At 40.0% G+C, this 20,175-nt stretch overlaps 1 protein-coding gene across 2 annotated transcripts in view; it reads left to right on the top strand.

The window, feature by feature from the left end:
- Window positions 1-20,175, top strand: part of fhit (fragile histidine triad diadenosine triphosphatase) — a 330,004-nt gene that overhangs the window by 30,962 nt on the left and 278,867 nt on the right. For both annotated transcript variants that reach the window (XM_063911524.1, XM_063911525.1), the window contains exon 3: window positions 4,949-5,034. The gene's annotated coding sequence lies outside the window, so the exon portion shown is untranslated. The remainder of the gene's footprint in view (window positions 1-4,948; window positions 5,035-20,175) is intronic.

Here is a 20,175-nt window from a genome sequence, read left to right as displayed (position 1 = left end):
TTCCCTGAGCTTTCACGAATGTTCAAGCGGACCATGTGTCTTTTTGGGAGCACATGCTTGTGCGAAAAGCTCTTCTCTACGTTGAACTTCAATAAGTCCAAGTACAGGTCCAGACTTACTGATGAGCATCTTCAAGCCCTACTGAGGGTCTCAACTGCTTCATCCCTGCTTAAGCCAAATGTGGCTCGGCTATGTGAGAGGAAGCGCTGCCAGATCTCTAGCAGCAAGAAGTGGGCAGAAGAAGCCATGTTCAGAACAGTTTATGTTCAATGTTCCATTCATGTTCAGAAAGTTAAATGTTAAAGAACTGTTAATACAGATATTTGAATCTGAATAATAATAATTACATTTCTCTAGTCAGCAACTATATGTGGTTTCTTCAGTCTTCTATATCTGCTGTATTATTATTATTATTATTATTATTATTTTCATTTTATTTATTTATTACTGATTGATTTGTTTTTTCTTATGAATTTGTTAATTTATTTTTTCTTCTTATTTTGTGTTAACAAATAAAAATAAAGACCTTTGATAACATTGGAATGTTTTTTAGTACTTTTCTTGTGGGAAACCTGATGCGGCCCAGCCTCACCCAGACTGTACCTCTAACGGCCCCCGGGTAAATTGAGTTTGAGACCCCTGTATTAGATGATAATAACCCTGTATTCAATCTCCAATTTGAGCGCTGTCCACTTTTAGGAAGCAAATTCCAAATCTAATAAAAGGGGGGCATGGTCAGATATGACTCTTGCTGAGTATTCACATAATTTCACTGAAGGAAGGAGTATTTGTCTAAAGAAGAATAATCAATGCGGGAATATGTTTGATGAACATGGGAATAGAATGAAAACTCTTTTACTGTTAGAAAGAATGCCGTACTTCAGCTCGGTTATAGAAATGAAAGTGGAAAAACAAGTATCAGAGGGGGTATGTAGACAGAGTCCTGATCATTCACTTACTACTATGAACCTGAATGAAACGCTCTGCCTCTTCCGTGGAGTCAAAGATGCAAGTCTGTCCGTTAATAGTAACACACAGGCGGGCAATTGTATTTATCACATTCAAAATGCAGGCACATTTATCGTCAATTATCTCGTATGTTGTTTGCAAAATGAATGAGTTGTCCCTCTTTGATCACATTCTACTGCTAGCGTGGAAGCTCGCCTTCACAATTTTAACAACCAGTTACCTTATTGTCTACCGACCAATCACAACCCTTGTGGTCTCCGCGAGTCTCCATCTCCTCGACGTATAGTTAGGAATTTTGGCCGGCGCACGCAAGGCTACTGAGAGTGTCTCCGGGAGGGTTTCCTACGACGGAGAGGGCTCTCCGTAACCTTTGACGGATGACCATAAATTAGCCTTTAGCCAAAGTGTATTCCCTCCTTGTAGAGCTGCGACTTGACTTTGTTCGAGGCGGCCCGCTTCTTGGCGAGGGTGGCGCTGAAATCTTCGAAGATCCTGATGGGATGTCCTTGGAATGAAACATCCCGGGATTTCCTAGCCCACAGCAGCACACATTCCTTCTGGACATATTTATGGAAGCGGACAATGAAGGGCCTCAGTTGGGGGTTTGGTGCCTTGGTGAAGGGGCACCTCGGCAGTGGCCCAGGAGGTGAATTGACTCTTCTCCAGTACCAGCCCACACTCCGAATTTCTTGGTCCGATTGGGACATGAACCGTCCAAGTCTCTACAGACTGAACCACTGCGACTAAATATACAACCTGATCATGAAATGTGCTTGATCTTACAATACCTTTGGTTATCGCCAGTACCGATCAGTGTAACCAGAGGAGCTTTTAACAGAGCATTGTCCACGAGCCCCTGAGCGGTGGCAAAATATCAGGTGTGATTAGTGTGGGCAAATGTAAAACTGTAACAGTCACAAGGAGTTTGCTCTGCCAAATATATCTAGCCCTTTTATTTGAGTTTACGTCAATTCTGCAGATCAATGATTTGCCTTTGAGCTCTTATCTCTTTACTTTGGTCCGTTAAAGTAAATCTGAGAATATTGGATCTGTCTCCCTGCTGAACCCAGGTACACACAGCTATTTTTATGCAGCCTACCTTGGTTCACAATATGAGGAACACTCTCATATTCCAGGGTGAGCTGAGGGGGCTGGCCCACTGCATGCAGAACCCTGACACACTGAAAACATCATGATGCAATGTCAATTAAAGAAACATTAGGGTTGGTGGGAATAAATACTTCATTTGCAGCGCCTTGGTGTATACATAAAGGTATTTAGGCAAGCACTGCTGTTTATTATTTATGTTTGTTCATGTTTAATAGATATAGTGAAGAAAGACAGAAACAAAGGCGTGTGGAATAGAAATATGTTGTTTTCTGGAGTTAAGACATAATCTTAACAGTGTAGCATATCATATTTTTACATTCTCAATGTATGGTGACCAAGTAGTTGATTTTATTTTCTCAGGATATGTTGGGCTGTTGGTTGTAACAAGACCAAAGACTACAGATACTATTTAATTTGATCCCTAAGGAGTTAGATTGGCAGAATACATGGTGGATCCAATCAGAAGTGACCACTGGCGGCCAGCATCTACTTCCAGATCTTGATTGTGTATGCCATCAATTTAGTTATATTAACCCAAGTCAGAGAAATGTGCTTTCAAAACACTTCAACATTCTTCATGAAATTAGCGTTAGGAGTGTTCTGGTCGGACTGAGTTCACCACTGGAGATCTACTTACCACTCGGAAATGACATTATTACTGTAGATGTACCGATGGATTGACATCGCTCTGTAAGGAATCACAGCTATAGATCTGCACAGAATGGGTTTTACTATCCTTATATATTAACTGTTGTTTATGTAAGTTATAGGTCTCCTATTCTGCTATATTTGAACAATATATTGTAGGTCCATATCTATACAAAACATGTCTGTGAAGTGTTTCTCTCAAAATAGCAAACAGATCCCCCATTGTAGCATGACTCATCCCCCTCTATTTCAGCCCTGTTCCTGAAGTGCTGATTCTGTGACTGTAGCTTTAAATGAACTAGAACACTGACATTATATGTATTATACACTGCCCGGCCAAAAAGAAGGTCACCACCTGGATTTAACTTAGCAAAAAGGTGAGAGCCTCCCATTGGATAATTACTGCATGGGTGATTATTTTTCAGCGGGCAACCAGTTATTTAACCCTAACTGATGCAGTGAGTAGCTTCTCTTTTATTAAACAGTCTTGTCGAAAGACATATCCTGTGGTCGTGAAAAAGACGTTAATCTGTTGCAGATTCAAGATGACAATAGCAGGATCCATCGGGCTCAAATTGTGAAAGAGTGGTTCAGGGAGCATGAGACATCATTTTCACACATGGATTGGCCCCCACAGAGTCCAGACCTGAACCCGATAGAGAATCTTTGGGCATGTGTTGGAGAAGACTTTGCGCAGTGGTCTGATTCTCCCGTCATCAATACAAGATCTTGGCGAAAAATTAATGCAGACAGAAATAAATGTAGTGACTTTGCAGAAGCTTGTGGAAACGATGCCACAGCGAATGTGAGCCGTAATCAAAGCTAAATGCGGTCCAGTGAATATTAGAGTGTGTGATCTTTTTTTTGGCCAGGCAGTGTATATACAACAAGTCTAAGTCCCTCCTGCAGACGTCCTGCTGCATACACACAGACACACAGAGGTGCTGTGGAGGGGATTCAGCTCGCGACTGTATATGAGGGACGATAGGTTGGGACGTGTCACGTGGGTGGGACCTTGCCAGGAGTTCAATGTAAAGCCAGCCCACATTTCAGTTATGACGTCATAACCGAAGCAAATCTGGATCAGCTCGTTTGTACCCACGTTTTTAGAGATGTGGGTAAGAGAAAAAGAGAGAGGGTTGTATTTTCTGACACTTGTGAGTCTCCTTACACACCGGGGACACATATGTATGTATAAAAGACAGCAAGAAGTGCATTTTGCATAATGGGAACCTTTAAATCACAAAAGAGTGGCTCAATCTGTAGGGACTTTGGTTTTGAAACAAAGGGTCACCGGTTCACGTCCCAATCGGACCAAACAATATGTGTGGACTGGTAGCTGGAGGGTGACAGTTCACCTCCTGGGCCCGGCCGAGGTGCCCTTGAGCAAGGCACCTCTCCACATGCATCTGGAGAGGTGCCTTGCTCAAGGGCACCTCGGCCGGGCCCAGGAGGTGAACTGGCAACTGGCACCTCTCCAGATGCATGTGCATGTGTGCAACCTACAAAAACTGTATATTGTGTCAAATTGTGTGTCTACAAAAAATGCACGTGTGTGTGGTTGATGTATGTATGCACTCTTGCCTCTGCGCTACAGGTGTGATCCTGCAACATGAGAACCTCCTTGTTCACTCACGTAGTACACATGTTGATTGTTCAATATGTTGAGACCTAGGATACAAGAAACGTTGTAGAACATTTGTTTTAAAGTTTACATGTCATTTGCTTACTGAACCGTCTTTAAAGCTGTCACTCAACTGTCCAGATTGAACATGTATTACCTTAAATACCTTTACACAGATTTCTACACTACTCTTTCTTTCACTCCTTTCAGTCCCATGTTCCTCCCTCACCCAACCTCTTTATAAGTCCATCTTTTTTTATCTCAATAAAACAGTTTTAAGGCACAGCGCCGACACTCAGGCAGTATCATGCAGGTTCAAATCCCTTGTGTGCATGTGGGTGATTGAACTCATTAGCAGAGCTACAGGCGTGACATACCTGCTGGGATCAATGTCGGGGGGGGTCTCTTTGTCAATAGTGAAGCAGCTTCCTGCAGAACGCTGCTGTCAAACGGTCTCTTCCCTAATCATTCAGCGGAACATGCCATCTCACGACCCCATATGTTTGATCACAACTTGACAGAATGCTCGTATTAGTCCGCTGTATCGTACACTAATTAAACTTGTCTTGTTACTTTCTATTCCCTCTGCCCCCCCAGCTCGAGCAACACTTCTCTCCACCGCTTCCTGCAGTCTCTCTATAATTATCCACCTACAAGGTCGTGGGAAACCAGCAAGGTTGAAGGTAAGTGTTTTTACCTGATACAGGACTAATAAAATGTTGCTGCTTGATTGATTTTCTTTCCATTTTGCTTTTAAGGCATGTAAGCACATTGATTTTGGAGAAAACAAACATTAGATGTTGTTTTCACATCTTTACCGAACACTGAGCTTCTGTACAGGAAGGCTATCCAGTACATCTATAAAAAACAGGATTATTTTAGTATGTTTTAGTTGCTGGATATAAAATCCCAGCAGCCCTGTGAAAGAAAAAACCTGTTAATGTTGTTATGGAATGTTTCAGATGTTTCCTCTCACTGATGCTAAGGGTGTGTGATCTACGTCTTAAAATACTGCAGGTTAATCTGTCAAGGTCCCAAGTATTTTTAATGTTGTGTACATAATGTTGTTGCTTATACAGGTCCCCACCTCATTTTAAAAAGGAGGTCATGGCTCATAATTGTTGTTTCACGTTCAAAGAAACAGTGTGTGTCTTGGCTGTAGTGATAACACCCTGACACAGTGTGTTACAGCAGATAAGACGAGGTCTTTTTCATCTGTAGTTGAGCTGAGTTTGAGTCAAGCAACAAGCCCACATAAGGGTAAAGGGGCCCCTGGTTTTACCACGTGGCCACAGGGTCCGTGGTTTGACTCCCAGCAGGGAACGTTGGCTTTTCTCTCCATACTTTTCTAAAAGAGTTACCTTACTTTCAGCAAACTGCATTAAACAGGAAATGTTGCATTTGTTGGAACTACTGTTGTGTGTTAGTGACTCTCCATGGGACAGATGCTGCATTTGGGCACATTGGGTTCCAACAAACAATAATGGAATATGTGTCACAGTGTTGGGGTAAATAGGACACAAATGCAGTACCAAGACAGGGAAGGCAGGTATCAAGGTTGAAACACAAAGCGAGCTTTATTCCAAAAAAGCTGATTACAAAAAGGGGGACCAGACAATGAAACGTAAAACAAACTAAGAAAAACTAACAAACGGAAAGAACACAAGAAACAGGCACAGAGACGTGGACAGGCAGGTGACGATGAACGAACCAGGAACACAAAGGGACAAGACTAAAAACAGCGAAGGGTAATCACAAGACAAGACACAGCTGGGGAGGAGAGGAGAAACAGCGGGCAACAGGTGAACACAATCAGACCATCAGACACAGGAAGTAAGACCAGACAAGACAATAGGAGGGAGATACATTTCAAAATAAAAACCCTGTAATCATGATATGGCTGATAGCAATTGTAAAAGGAATATGATCAGCGTACTGACATGGTTACTTTGTGTGTGTTCAGCTGTATATAATAATATGTATAGCTACATCTGTCAAACATGTTCTTATATGAATCTTGTGAAAGTCATTACTTCTGCAGTCAGTGTGAATCACAAGCGTGCCAGAAGCTGTTAGAGGTGATGATGTTAACTGCAGCGCTTCAGCCGTGTGCCACTAAAGCGTTCAGTGAGGGAACACTGGAGCAGATGCAAACGTTCCTCTGTGATAATCATGTTAGGGAGCCTATTTGTGTTCTGCATTGGCGTCTGATTTAGCATAAATTGTTCCGATACTCTGGCATATAAACACAGCCGTGGCACTTGAAGGTATCCGTGGTTACAGAGGTCTGTGTGCACTTTGCAGTTTGGGTGCATGATTGTTATTTAGCTCAGTGTGCACTTTGTGGTTAACGCAGCTCGGTATCTTAGTAACAGCAGGTAGGGCTGTCTCCTGATCACCTGTAAATACTTCAACGTCAAGTAAAAAGGAAAATTGCCCTCCTTAAGTTGGGTAAAGCCTCCATGGCCCCTGCACTTAATGAGGGTATAAAATGTACTTCTGCAACAACAGGAATGTAAGTGTACGTTGCTTTTGCAAATTGTGACTTTTCAAATAAGATATAACCTCATCATAACCCCTGTGTAGAGTTACCCGGTGTTCACTGATTTACTGAGAACAGCATTCTGGTTCTAGAGGATACAGTACAGGCAGCACTCAGCAGCAGTTAGAATTAGAAGGTCTGCTCAAGACCCCTCAGTTCATTAAGTTAGTTCTATTTTAACAGTATTTTTTTGGGGGGGGTTACTGGGAGCCGGTGCAGAGCTCATAGAAGTGGGATGAGGTGTTCTAGTCATTCAGTTCTAGTCCGGACTCGGGCAGCAGTGTTCTGGATGACATGGTTGCAGTTGTCTGAAGTATTCTTACAGAGACCTGTAAAGACTACTAAAGACAAAGGCATGAACTGACTCTGAACTAAATTTCCTTCTGAGACTGTCGGATGTTTGAAGCAGCAGCTAAAATCGAGTGGTTCGTTTTTCTGTTATCTCCTTATTTAATTGCAGGGAATATTTAAACATCCAATGGTCCAATGGTCTATGTACTGCAATGGCTTATTGTAATGTTTGCCTGTCATCACGTAATTATTCTATGGTAGTCAAGATATGAGTGATACAGTGATTTATTTAAATAAAACAATGAGCCCTGTAAGAGTCATTTGAGTTCGGACAACAGTTCAGATCTCATTGAATTCCAATCATTTTATTAGCTGTAGTTAACTAGTGGTGTAATCATTTACTCAAGAACTGTGCGATTTAGGGCAGGGGTGGCCAAACTGCGGCTCTTTGCCCAGTCTCATGCAGCTCCTCAGTTCATATGAAAAACGTGAAATCTAAGCATGGATCTGTTCTGACTGAAAAATAATTGCTTCGAGTGGCCACAATGGGATACAAGCCAGATTTGTAAAGGATTATCCAAGTTAATGAATGCCAGAAGTCCCACTTAGTTCAGAGAAGCAACATGCATAGTAAGGTTAAAACCCTTTTCACTTTATTTGAACTGAGAGTTTGAGCTCCGTTGGGAGCTTCAACGGAGACGCTTACCGTTCACTTTGAATGGTGTGAAGTCAAGCTTTGCCAAACTGGATTGTGGTTCCGTTGCTTCCTTTTGTCCTCCGTTGCTCGCGGTGAAAGATGAGAAAAGTTCAACTTTTCAAGCGTCGACGGTAGCGCCAGCCAATCAAATCCTGCGTATGCAAATATGCCAGTACAAGCGCTAGCCAATCAAACTGCGTGTATGTAAATATGCTGGGAGAGCGAGAGCGCGGGTCTTTTCGTCGTTTTCCAAAAAGTGGAGGAGAAAATAACAAGGGAGGGAATCACCTGGTCTTGTACGACCATTCCCTGTACATACAGGGAGACAAACAGGAGGAGTGATTGGTTGTTGGTCGCGTTAACCCCAAGCGCCAGACACGCCCACCGCCGAGCGTCAACGCAATGGAACTGTGTGTCTACTGCATTACTGGTTGACAATAACTGGCCTCTGGTCTTAATACTGGTAGGAGAGGGTTTAAGTCAATTTCTGTCAATATCATGGTGTGTGACATACAGTAGGAGTGTGTGTGTGTGTCCATTATTGTACATTTTTAGATTTTCATTTTGTATGTGTGAGGGATAGAGAGGGGCAAAGTGAACACACGGAAAGGCTGAGAGCAAAAAGAAGGAGAGAGAGATGTGGGTTAGGGTTAGGAATGTGTGCCGGTCTGTATGATGTGGCTTTGTAAAATGATTGGCTCTTAACCTCTGACTGGATGGCCACCCCTGATTTAGGGTATTTGTAAAGCGACTTTGAGCACCTGAAAAAGCGCTTATATAATAAATGTATTATTATTGTTATTATTATTATTATTATTATTAATAATAAGAGATTCATCATTAGTACGTGTATATAGAGAACCAAACATAGCTCCACCTTTACCGCAGCTTTAATGAACACATTAATGCATCGCAAAAGAAATCCAGTAATTTAATATACAGTATGTATGATCCTCAAATGACTGCTTTTACTTTTGGTACTTTAAGTCGATTTTGATGCTAATACTTTTGTACTCTTGATGAACATTTTGAATGCAGGACTTTACTGTAACAGAGTATTCCTACACTCTGGTACTTCTACTTTTACTCAAGTACAAGATCTGAGTACATCTTCCACCTCTGCAGTTATCCTTTGCCCCCCCACCCCCACAGTGAGCAGCTGTTGGATCTGCTCTCTAACTTCTCTCTTTGCGTTGTGTTTGGGTTCTAATGCCACACATCTGCCCGTTGGTTTTAGATTTCCAGTTACATGTGGGGCCACCCACCCTCAGAGTGCTGCTTTCTCTATATTATTCCTTTTAATCACATTGCTGTTCAGCTAAGAGGCAGAACGAAGCCCTTCAGAAGCAGCCCGGTGTTACACACTATTTTGTCAGCTCTTAATTGTATTGGTATATGTGGAGTGCCAGCAACATGTTGAATGCAAGGAGCCGAACATGTGCAATTACTGCTCATTGATGAGGAGTAAGATGATAACCACTGTTACTCTGTTATTGTACTTCAGTGGAACCATCCAGCATCAGCACGGTTTATTCTGACCTCAGCACCAGCATCAGAACCACAGCCATGCTCACCCAATCATCATCATCCGTGTTTTTATCATCAGTATAACCATTTAACGTAATAATATCTGTGGTAAACACTCACAAATACTGCAACCCCCTCTTTCCTGTAAGCTCTATGAACAGAACAAAGGCTGAAGGTTTGTTAAAGCTTTCATTTGTATTTCCTTTATATCTGACACCAACATGTATGAGTAAATGCAACATTTCAGCTCATTTAAAAGCAAAAATAGCAATTTCTCTTGGAATTATAGCTATCATTTGTTTGCCTGCTTTAAATTATCCTGATCTGCGTCAGTAAGAATGCATTGTGAAACAGTTATTCATTTATTCAAAGGGGAAGTAATGCATGTAATGCTAGACTACGCAAGGCTGTATTTTCCATAAAAATGTTCTTTTTCCTGAACATAAGTATGTGATTCAGTAGTTGTAAGAAAATCAGTGTTTAATTGGTACACTTCCACTTAATCAATTCTCATTAATTGCTCCCCTATAAAGTCTTCAGCTCAACACAACAGATCTGCTGAACAGGCACAAATGGGGAATGTGTTTAAAGCCAAGCAAACAAAACCACAAGTGTGGAATCTTTTATTTTTTAGAGCTAGGCCAGGCTAAACAAGGGAAACAAGGCATGACAGGAATTCCTCAGAACAAGAAAGTCCAACATCATCTTCTCTGACCCTGACTGAAAGAAAAAACAGATGCACACCAGACTAATCAAAAGAACAAGACACATGTGGGGAGGGAAGACAAACACAGGGGCAGCAGGTGAACACACTCAGGTAATCAAACAGGAGGGAACACAGACAGGAAGTAATAGCAAACATAACGGGTGAAGAATTCTTTCTAAATAAAACGGGAAAACAAACACAGATCTTGACATGCCAAAAATAAAACAGGGAAAACTAACACGGATCCTAACAGTATGCGCTGTGGTTTGAGTGAAGGTAAAGTTCAGTTTGTTCAAATATTAGCAGAAGATTTCAATCTTCACAGAAAACGAATGATGTAACGGCCCAGGGATCAGGGTTCAGGGGAGCGCAAGGAGCCCGGATAACGGTCAGTACTGTTCAGAGCGTGTGGGCCGATGAGGAACTAAACGTTCAAATGGAAACCCAGTGAAGTGGGGGAATACATGTTTTTCTAAAAGAGGACAAAATGATCTGCTATTTATTTACGCATTCACAGCCTTGCCTTCAGCAGTGTGAGGAGTTTTCTTTTTCTCTATGGTAAGATAACTCTTCATTATTCAGTTTAGAAAAAGACAGATGCTGCATGCGACTCTCATGTTTAATACATCTCACACAGGTGTTCACATGGACTTCCGGAGAAAGCATTCTTGTCAGGAAACACTCTGCTGGAGTTTTTAAAGCAATTTATAGACATTATTAAACCCATTGTTTGGTAATGGTTGTATTATCTCTTTCAATTGTTAATTCAGAGTTTGATGAAATGTAAAAGTTTTACATCTGCCGCAGGGGAACTGTTAACCTACCACTCAGTCGGGGAACCTTGACAGCCTCATGGCAGGTATAATTTCTACACTCAGAGTGCCGTTATGTCAAATGGATCTCTGAGGACAGGCTTTTACCTACTGCTTGTTATTACAAACAGACTTTTCCACTGCTTTAAGGCCCCAGTAATGAAGAAAAAGTTAAATTGCTCAGAGTTATTACGTGAAATGACGATTTTAGAGGTGTTTAAGTGTACTTACTGAAATAACCATTATTTTCAAGTTAGAAGGAAAATTGCTCTCCTTGAGTTGGGTGAAGCCTCCGTGGCACCTGCACTTAATTGTGGGTTTAAAATGTACTTCTGCAACAACAGGAATGTAAGTATTCTTTATCACTCCTGAAAATAATCAAACTTTCACCTTCTGCACTTATGCAGCTTTGTCCATTTATTTTTTTTACGGGGAAGAGACAGTGTTTCCTCTGCTGAGCTGGTACATGTTTTCACATTATTCTTCTTTGCTTCAGAAACTACTAGGTTCAACATCTCTGGAATATAGGCTTAGACATACAGAATTACATGTATTTCTACAATACAATTCCAGGGGCCCGTAGCACATACCAGAGACCAGTGAGGGTCATTGGAGGGGCCAAAAGATGTCGGCCTAGCCAATCATTGATCAATGACGCGTTGAGGTGTGATAAGATGCTGTTAGAAGGGTGGTTTCAACCCTGCCCAAACTACATGAACTACTTTATCGTTGCCAGGTTTCCTGTATGTTTGGTGGAAATCCCAGAAATCCCAACATCTCACACCATTCTGGTTGGTTGTGTATATTGGGACTCTGACAGTGGAGACTGATGTTTGCATTTGTAGCTATAAATACATAAGTCATTCACCTTGCTTAAAAAAGCCAGACAAATGTTAGTCATGCTTTAGTTGCCACAATGTCTATGTTGATTATGTATGTGTATGTGTGTATAAATATATATATATATATATATATATGTGTGTGGGTGTGCAGGTGTGTAATATGTATGTATATATACACATCTATATATTTATTTATTTTTTATATATATGTATTTGTATTGTTTAATCCTCGGAATTGTGGGAAACCGTGTTTTGATCTCTCTGTCTGTACATACAAACTAAAGAGTTGGCAATAAAGCTGACTTGACTTTTGTGGATATTACTCCAGTTGCCAGCATAGTGAACCCGGAAATGTTGAGTACCCCAAAGTTTGATGATAGAAATGTATAGTAAAGGTCCCAAGCACATAGAAAACTGCCGGATTCTAACTTGAATGAATGAGCATTTGTTTTGCAAATTGCAGAAATAGCACAAGTTGCATTAATTGAGCTACCAAATCCTGGTTATTCCAACAACAATTAGTACCCATGTCCAGTTTTAACGTTTTTAATGTATGCATTATTGTATCTTGCAGAATTCTGTTTAACTCTATTTTACCTCACTGTTGTAATTTCCTAGTTCCATAAAAGCACTTCTAGGGACGAGTGTTGCAAACTAGCATTCGCTATAAACACTACGATACTTGCATCGGATAGCTGTTTTCAGTCTGTCAATGTATATTGTATCAGTCCCTACCAAATAAACGATAAGTAAATACATAATTAGCATTAGTTAGCATATGAAGACAACAGTTTTTTTTTTAATGATTTGGCCAATGTTGATGTGGTTTTGGATAAAACTGAGGATGTTGAAGCAATGTCTGACATATTTAGGATAAAAAATTGTAGTTTCAACCAGAAAGTGGCCATATTGGAACTCCCAAAAATGTATCAAAATGAGCCCAACAGGACTACTGATATGGCCCTTTTCTGGTTAAAACTGCCTTTTTTTTATCCTGAAAACGTCAGCAATTGATTTAACATCCTCAATAACCCCCAAAACCACTCCAAAATTGGCCAACATATGCAAGTTAGCATTCAGAAGTTTCCATGCGTTGGGGACCCGTACTATTAATTTCTAACATAAATTTTTGGGGTACATTTGCGGAATGACAATAAGATTCCATGAGCTGACAAACAGACTATATTGTAAGATTTAGGGTACAAAAATGTGTGCTGAATAGTTGCTGCCTTTGCCGTGTGCACTCTGGTGGAACAGCTACCACAGTAGTAAAGGTGGGTGGCGGTGGGGATTGTGAAAGCCATCTTATATGATTCACATCATTTGAAAGATTTGATCTGAAGTCCAAATCTGAATCACAGCTACATTCAGGTTGGCATCCTGTCTGATCTGCAATGCTGCTACGATATGTTAATCTCAAACACTATTAATGTCTGGGATAAAGATGCGTCCATCTCTGTCTGATTCCCATCTGTTTTGATGGTCACCCATTGAACTTTATCCGGAGCTGCTGGATTCATCACCATCTGTTCATGCGAGTAGAGGCGTTTTGGTTTGCTTTGAGAGGAAAGAGGCTGCTTTGCTGGCAGCCTCTTTCCAGAGAAAAGGCCCTCCTACACCATCCTGTTGTTTATGGAGTATTCATTAAGGAATAAAGATGTGTTTTTTAAATGTTCCTTCATTTCTGCAACGCTCTTGGGTTTGAAGGTAATGTTAGCATGAATCATCGAACAATATTTGGTTGTTTCATATTTCTATTTACTTCTGTTGGCTCTGCATGAGTAAGAAAATGGCAAAATACTAAATCACATCTGCGCTCTGTCGATACTGTAATTTACAAGTGTTCATTTTACAGTGGTATGCAAAAGTTTGGGCACCCCTCTGAGATTTCATGACAATTTGCTTTTCCTTTATAATAGAAGATCACAGCAACAACATTTGTTTTCCTACAAAGATGTAGACGTTTTAGTGTTTTCCAGACCAAAATTCTTAGGGTAGCATTACATAGTTTTATTATAATAAAATAAAATGCAAAAAATGGGATGTGCAAAAGTTTGGGCACCCTTATAAATAGCATTCATTTCAACACCTGTACGGATTTATAGCTGACAGGTTGCTGCACAAAATTGCTTTGATTAGCTCATTAGACCTTCAATTACAAAGACAGGTGGAACCAATCATGAAAAAGGCTATTTAACATAGGTAATAGCTGGCTGTGCCTGGCCTAGGTTCTTTCTTAGGGAGTGGCAAGATGGGGACCTCAAAACAACTCTCCACTGACCTGAAAGCTAAGATAATCCAACATTATAAATTAGGAGAAGGGTACAAAAAATTATCTGACAGGTTTAAACTGTCTGTCTCCACAGTCAGAAACGTAGTTGTGAAATGGAAGGCCACAGGAACAGTCCGTGTGAAGGAAAGATGTGGTAGGCCGACAAAAATAGGGGAAAGGCACAGGCGAAGGATGGTGAAAATGGTCACAGAGAAGCCACAGACCACCTCCAGAGAACTACAACAACATCTGGCTGCTGATGGTGTAGTTGTTCACCGTTCCACAATCCAGCGTACTTTGCACCAGGAAGAGCTCATTGGAAGGGTGATGTGCAAAAAGCCTTTCCTGAGTGTTAATCACAAGAAGAGTCGCATGAGGTATGCAAAAGCACATCTGGACAAGCCAGAAGCATTTTGGAACAAAATACTGTGGTCAGATGAGACCAAGATTGAGTTATTTGGTCATAACATGAACAGGTATGCATGGCGAAAAAAACACACTGCATTCAATGAAAAGAACTTGTTGCCCACTGTAAAATTTGGTGGAGGATCTATCATGTTATGGGGCTGTGTGGCTAGCACAGGTACTGGAAAACTTGTTAAAGTTGAGGGCCACATGAATTCCTTACAGTACCAGGAGATTCTTGACAAGAATGTTCTAGAGTCAGTCACAAAGTTGAAGCTACGCCGGGGTTGGATTTTTCAGCAGGACAATGATCCTAAGCACCGATCAAAATCCACCAAGGAATTCATGCAGAAGCACAGGTACAATGTTCTGGAATGGCCATCCCAGTCCCCAGACCTTAACATCATTGAAAATGTATGGATTTATTTGAAGAAGGCTGTCCATGCACGGAGGCCAAGAAACCTGACTGAACTGGAGACGTTTTGTGTGGAAGAATGGGCCAAAATACCACCTGCCAGGCTTAAGGGACTTGTCTGTGGCTACAGGAGGCGTCTACAGGCCGTTATTGCAGCAAAAGGAGGCAATACTAAATATTAATGGAATTATTTCTTAGGGGTGCCCAAATTTATGCACATGCCTATTTTTGTTTGAATGCACATAAACATGTTTCTGTTTGACCAATAAAAGTTATTTCACTACTGAGATGTTTCTGTTACCATAAGGTATAACATATGTTTCACTATTTTATTTATCTTTTGCACCATGTATGTTGAGTTGTTGGAGGAGCATGCGACATAAGATTTTCATTGCCAACATATACGCTGTATCTGCTGTGCATATGACCAATAAAACCTTGAAACCTTGAAACCTTGAAATGTTAAAATGAAGTTGCTGCTTCAAAAGCTCAGCAAGTGACAAACTGATGCAGTGGTTTTCCTAAGGGGTGCCCAAACTTTTGCATACCACTGTATGTGTTGAATCAAGAATGTAATTCTTAAGAAGTCTCCAGCTCGTGGAAAGGGTTGCTGTAGTGAATTAATCTTCATTGCAGCACTCCTGTTAAATATATGATTATTTATATGATCAGACATTTGACAACAATGATCTATGATATAAGGTTTGAGAAGTAAGATCAAGATCCCTGATCAGCCTGTTGGGGTTTTTTTCCCCCATATTGACCCCCATATATGTTGCTTATTACACGGGCAGATACTAAACAAACTAACGACTCGACTCCCAAAATGAATTGAATTTATTTTATTCACTCAAAAATGATCGCATTTCTTCCGCTAAGAAAAAAAAAAACTCTGTTCCACGGCGCACCAACGGCTGGAATGGCGACAACAACAACTTTACTGCAGCACTGGTCGAGGTTTTCTGTAAATGTTCAAGTCTGTTCACAGTTTCTGGTCCACTAACAAGCCCTTAACCCCTGCAGAGCCCATAACGTGTTCCTGTTAGAATGTTTGCTTCCTGTCTGTATTCTTCTGGTGATATATCTGACGTCCAGCGCTACGTCTTTAAACATCTTTTCCTTCCTCTTTCTTTATCCTCCTTAGCAATGATAAGGAATCAATATAGTCCTTGACAACGGTCTGCACCACTGGATTAACAACGTGTCACATGTTCTGAATTGACCAATCAGAATCGAGTATTCAACTAAAGCATGTAATAATTGAAAATAAACAACAATGAGACAAGTTTTTAAAAGTGACATTTGGTGAATCGATTGATGTGTAACCAGATAATAAAAAGATATTTAGGATCATTTTAAATTATATGTTAATTCATTTAGCTTTTATTTGTATTACTATTTTAAAATAATATACACACAAATTCAGAAGGCGTCAACCAAATTGTTAATGCAATCCTTTCTTTCCTAAAACTCTCAAATGAAATGCTTCATTTATTTGGAATATTCTTCTGTCATGATCTCAGAAATGCCTCCCTGTGGGGTACAGAGTAAATGACAGCTTTTTGATTATAGTCATCATGCTCTGATAATTAAACACAACCCTTGGTTACGGCACAGTGGCTTAATTCCTGGCTCTGCAGCCTCTTAGCAGGTCGGTCTTGGGTTCAAATCCAGCAGCTGTTCTGTTCTGTGTGGAGTTAGCGTGTTCTCTCAGTATCTGTGACTCAGATCTGTGCTTCATTCACACACAGTACAGGTCAGGTCACTTGAAAAATATTTAAAAGCTGCAGCTAGCAGTGAATGTGTGTGTGTGATGGTCCTGTGCAACCGGTCCATGGTGTACTCTCACACAATATCACCCCCCCCCCACCTCCATGACCATTCACATGGTGCTTTTTTATACGCTTTTTTCCCAATTTCCTATAGTAAAATTGTCCCTTTTTTCTTTTATGGATAATGATTATAGGCCGCCATTCAGCATAAAATAAGATAAGTACTTTATTAATCCCAAACTGGATTTTTTGCAGCAGCAGCATAAAACAAAACAAGGCAAGCCATTGCACATAATTAAAAATTAAAAAGTAGAAATAAACAATTCTAAAATATAAACATCTAAAGATAAAATAGAAATAAACAGAGTGACAAAAAAAATATACGGTTTACTATGAAGATAAAGGATGTATAAACTCTTTGACAAATAAACACTAGTGTCAGGGCTTCCCTTTTGGTGTACATGTATACATTCAGGGCACATACAGGAAGCAGTGTGCAGTGGGGGTCACGGTTTAATGCCTCATCACACCACTGGAGTCTTGAGGAGATCATTTATGGAACTGGGGTTGATAAAGCTTTCATGATGTTGCAATCGTAGGGCTTGTAGCTGTATAAAGAGTGGGGAAAGAAAGCCTAAAAGACAAACAAATCCTGCACACCGTCACAGAACGATTTCAAAACAATGTGTTACTATTGGTAGTATCTTTCGTGCCTGCACCACCTCTTTCTGTCAGGGGGAGATTCGGGTCTCGAAAGCTTTGTGTTTTATCAACTTTCGTCTTACTCAATATCAAGCCACAATTATTTCATTCTTTCTTTTTATTGTATAATGTCTGACTTTTTGTCCATCAGTGAGGAAGAGGCTCAGAATACTGGAATTTATATTTTTATATCGTTATTCTTTTGTTATTTACTCAACAATAAGTCACAATTATATTTGTTTTTGTTTATTTGTTTTATTGTATAATGTCAGACATTTTTCTGTCCATGTTGTTTACTATCAACAGAATTACGTTGCCAGGCAACAACACACTCTGCTACAAGAACCCTACCTCTTCATTTGAATATGCATAATAGGCCTAACAAAATACCTTTATGTAAATTACGATGTAAAGGAATGTGTGAAAAACAAAAAAGAAACTTTACCAGCTTGGCAGTTGTTTATCCCACACCACCTAGTGGTTCAAACACGTTAGGACACGTTTAGCCAGCTACAGTGATGACATCACGCCCTGTAGCCCTGAAGAGTCCGTCCCATTGACACGCATTATAAAGTCTAAACCAGCCTGAAAAGGTGTCAAAACTTAAACTGTGAAAAGTCAAAAACCGTAAAAGATATCAACAATCTGAATGCAAGTTTAATAGCTGAATTTCTTGTGACCATTTTAAAATAACAATTTGAATGAAGTCTCTAGCTGAAAGTATGCTCAAGGATTAGCACTTTGAACATGGTGAAGGTAAAAGAAGATTTGAAGGTTCCTCCCATTAAAAAAGAATATGAAAAGTTACCCATCATGTCCTGAAAAGGCTGAATATTTAGATATTTAAATGTGTTTTATAGCTGAGAGAATGAAGTTATTGGAAGCCTTAAAATGAACAGAAGAACCGAAAGAAGCAGTTGAAGAATAAAGATTGGAAGAACATTGGAAGTGTTGGTGTTCACAAATCAATAGATTAAATGGGTTGTATAGTTATATTATATATATGTGGTTATGTTTCTTGTTTTGTGTGTTGGACATAGTCATAGACGTGGTAATTAAATCCATCAGAGAAGGTATTTTTATTTTATATCAGCAGTTATGTGTGACACTCGTGGTACGAGTCAACCATAGTGCACATTCCAGAACTGCCCTGAGATCACATTGTGAATATGCAGAGAAATGTGTCAGCAGTTTGAATCATTTATTTTTAAAGTGAGCGAATTAAAGTATGAATATTTCATTTTCAAAGGCATGTAAGCTAAATGACTGAACAGCAGCATATGTGATGTGGTCTTCAATATAGCTCTCTGCTTCTGTATTGTACAATCAGAAGGTCAGTAGTTGTGTATTTGTCGCACCAACACAATGATCTGTTGTTTAGGCGAACAATGACTCCGATCCCGTCACGTCCTCTTCACAGTCGTCTCCGGAGGAATCTAAATGTCTAATAAAGAACAGTATAAATGACAGATAGCTTGTCGATAATGAATCGGAATATGCAAGTTACACTTTAAGCACATTTTAATATTTCAAGCTTGATTAGAACCACCCGGATCCGGAGTTACAAGACAGCGTGTCCCGTCGGTATGTGAAGCACATGTTGGATCATGTGTAGTACTGAATCATTTAGTGTCTTCAGTCTAATATCATTAGCTTAAACAGACCTGATTAACCTTTAATCTATTAAAAGCAAGCACAGACACGACGTATAGCTGTGGTGAATAGCTAACTGTCACAATATTCTGCTCTTCCTCTCCAGTAAACTCTGTGTCCTGATCAGAACTACACAAATATTATTTCCATCAGGACACTCACTTCAAGGTTTTACCCCTCTGCAGAAACAACATTCATTTTATTGTTGACTGCAAGGTGCTCTGAACAAATGATAAGCAAGGCTGACACTGATTGGCCCTGCTTTGTTCTGAAATTACAGGGTTTGCCAAATACGTTACAATGTGTCGTCTTGGCTCCGCTTTGCTCTGAAGCAAATAAGAGGTTTTGTTTTTTTTGTTTCAAGGTCACAATCTTGTATTCATCCTTATTTATTTTCAAAATGTAAAATTTCCTAGATAAGAGTACAGGAGGTGGCTGACCTGGGCCAGCATCTGGGTCATGCTAGCATAAATAGCGGCTACTCTTCACACCAAAACTGTAGAGCGTGATTGTTAGCGACACACCTTTAATGTGCCTGGCTCCTGCTTTGGTCCAGATGGTGGTTCACCAAAATATCAATTAACTGCATGTGAGGGAAAAACCTGTTCATGGCTGCCCAAAAAGCCTTCAGTGTAGGCCATCATGAAATTACAGCTCTTGGGGGCCCAAAGTGTTATATTTAAAGGTTGATTGACTGGGACGCAGAGTGTAATATTGAACGTTTCTTATTTTCTATGTGTTTCACACTCCGGCAGCTTCTATATAAAATGTAAGATGATAAAATAAAATATCAATAATGATGGTATCAGTCAAACGTAATTCATAGTAATGATGGGATGTATTTAAATTGGAGAATTATCATACAATTCATGCAGATGGGAACATTAATGTCTGAACCAGTCTTAGGATGTTTAGATATGTTATCAATAATATTAGGTCAGTGTTTGTTATCATTTTATCAGGATATTTCATTTGAACAAAACTGGGGACGTCACTTCATTAACTGTGTCTATCTCTACAATTAGTGCAAGACCATTTTTCCAACACATCAAATCAGAACATACAACTAATCAAACTAGAATGTGAACTTCACTTCTGAAATGACTAAATGAAAGATAAATCTTATTTTTTCTTTAAATTTGAAGTGTTTCTAAAATTAATTTGGACCAGAATTTCCTAGAATTTAAG

Source organism: Eleginops maclovinus, chromosome 20 (assembly GCF_036324505.1).
Source record: "Eleginops maclovinus isolate JMC-PN-2008 ecotype Puerto Natales chromosome 20, JC_Emac_rtc_rv5, whole genome shotgun sequence".
Taxonomy (NCBI): domain Eukaryota; kingdom Metazoa; phylum Chordata; class Actinopteri; order Perciformes; family Eleginopidae; genus Eleginops; species Eleginops maclovinus.
This window is presented reverse-complemented; position numbering and strand designations above follow the sequence as displayed.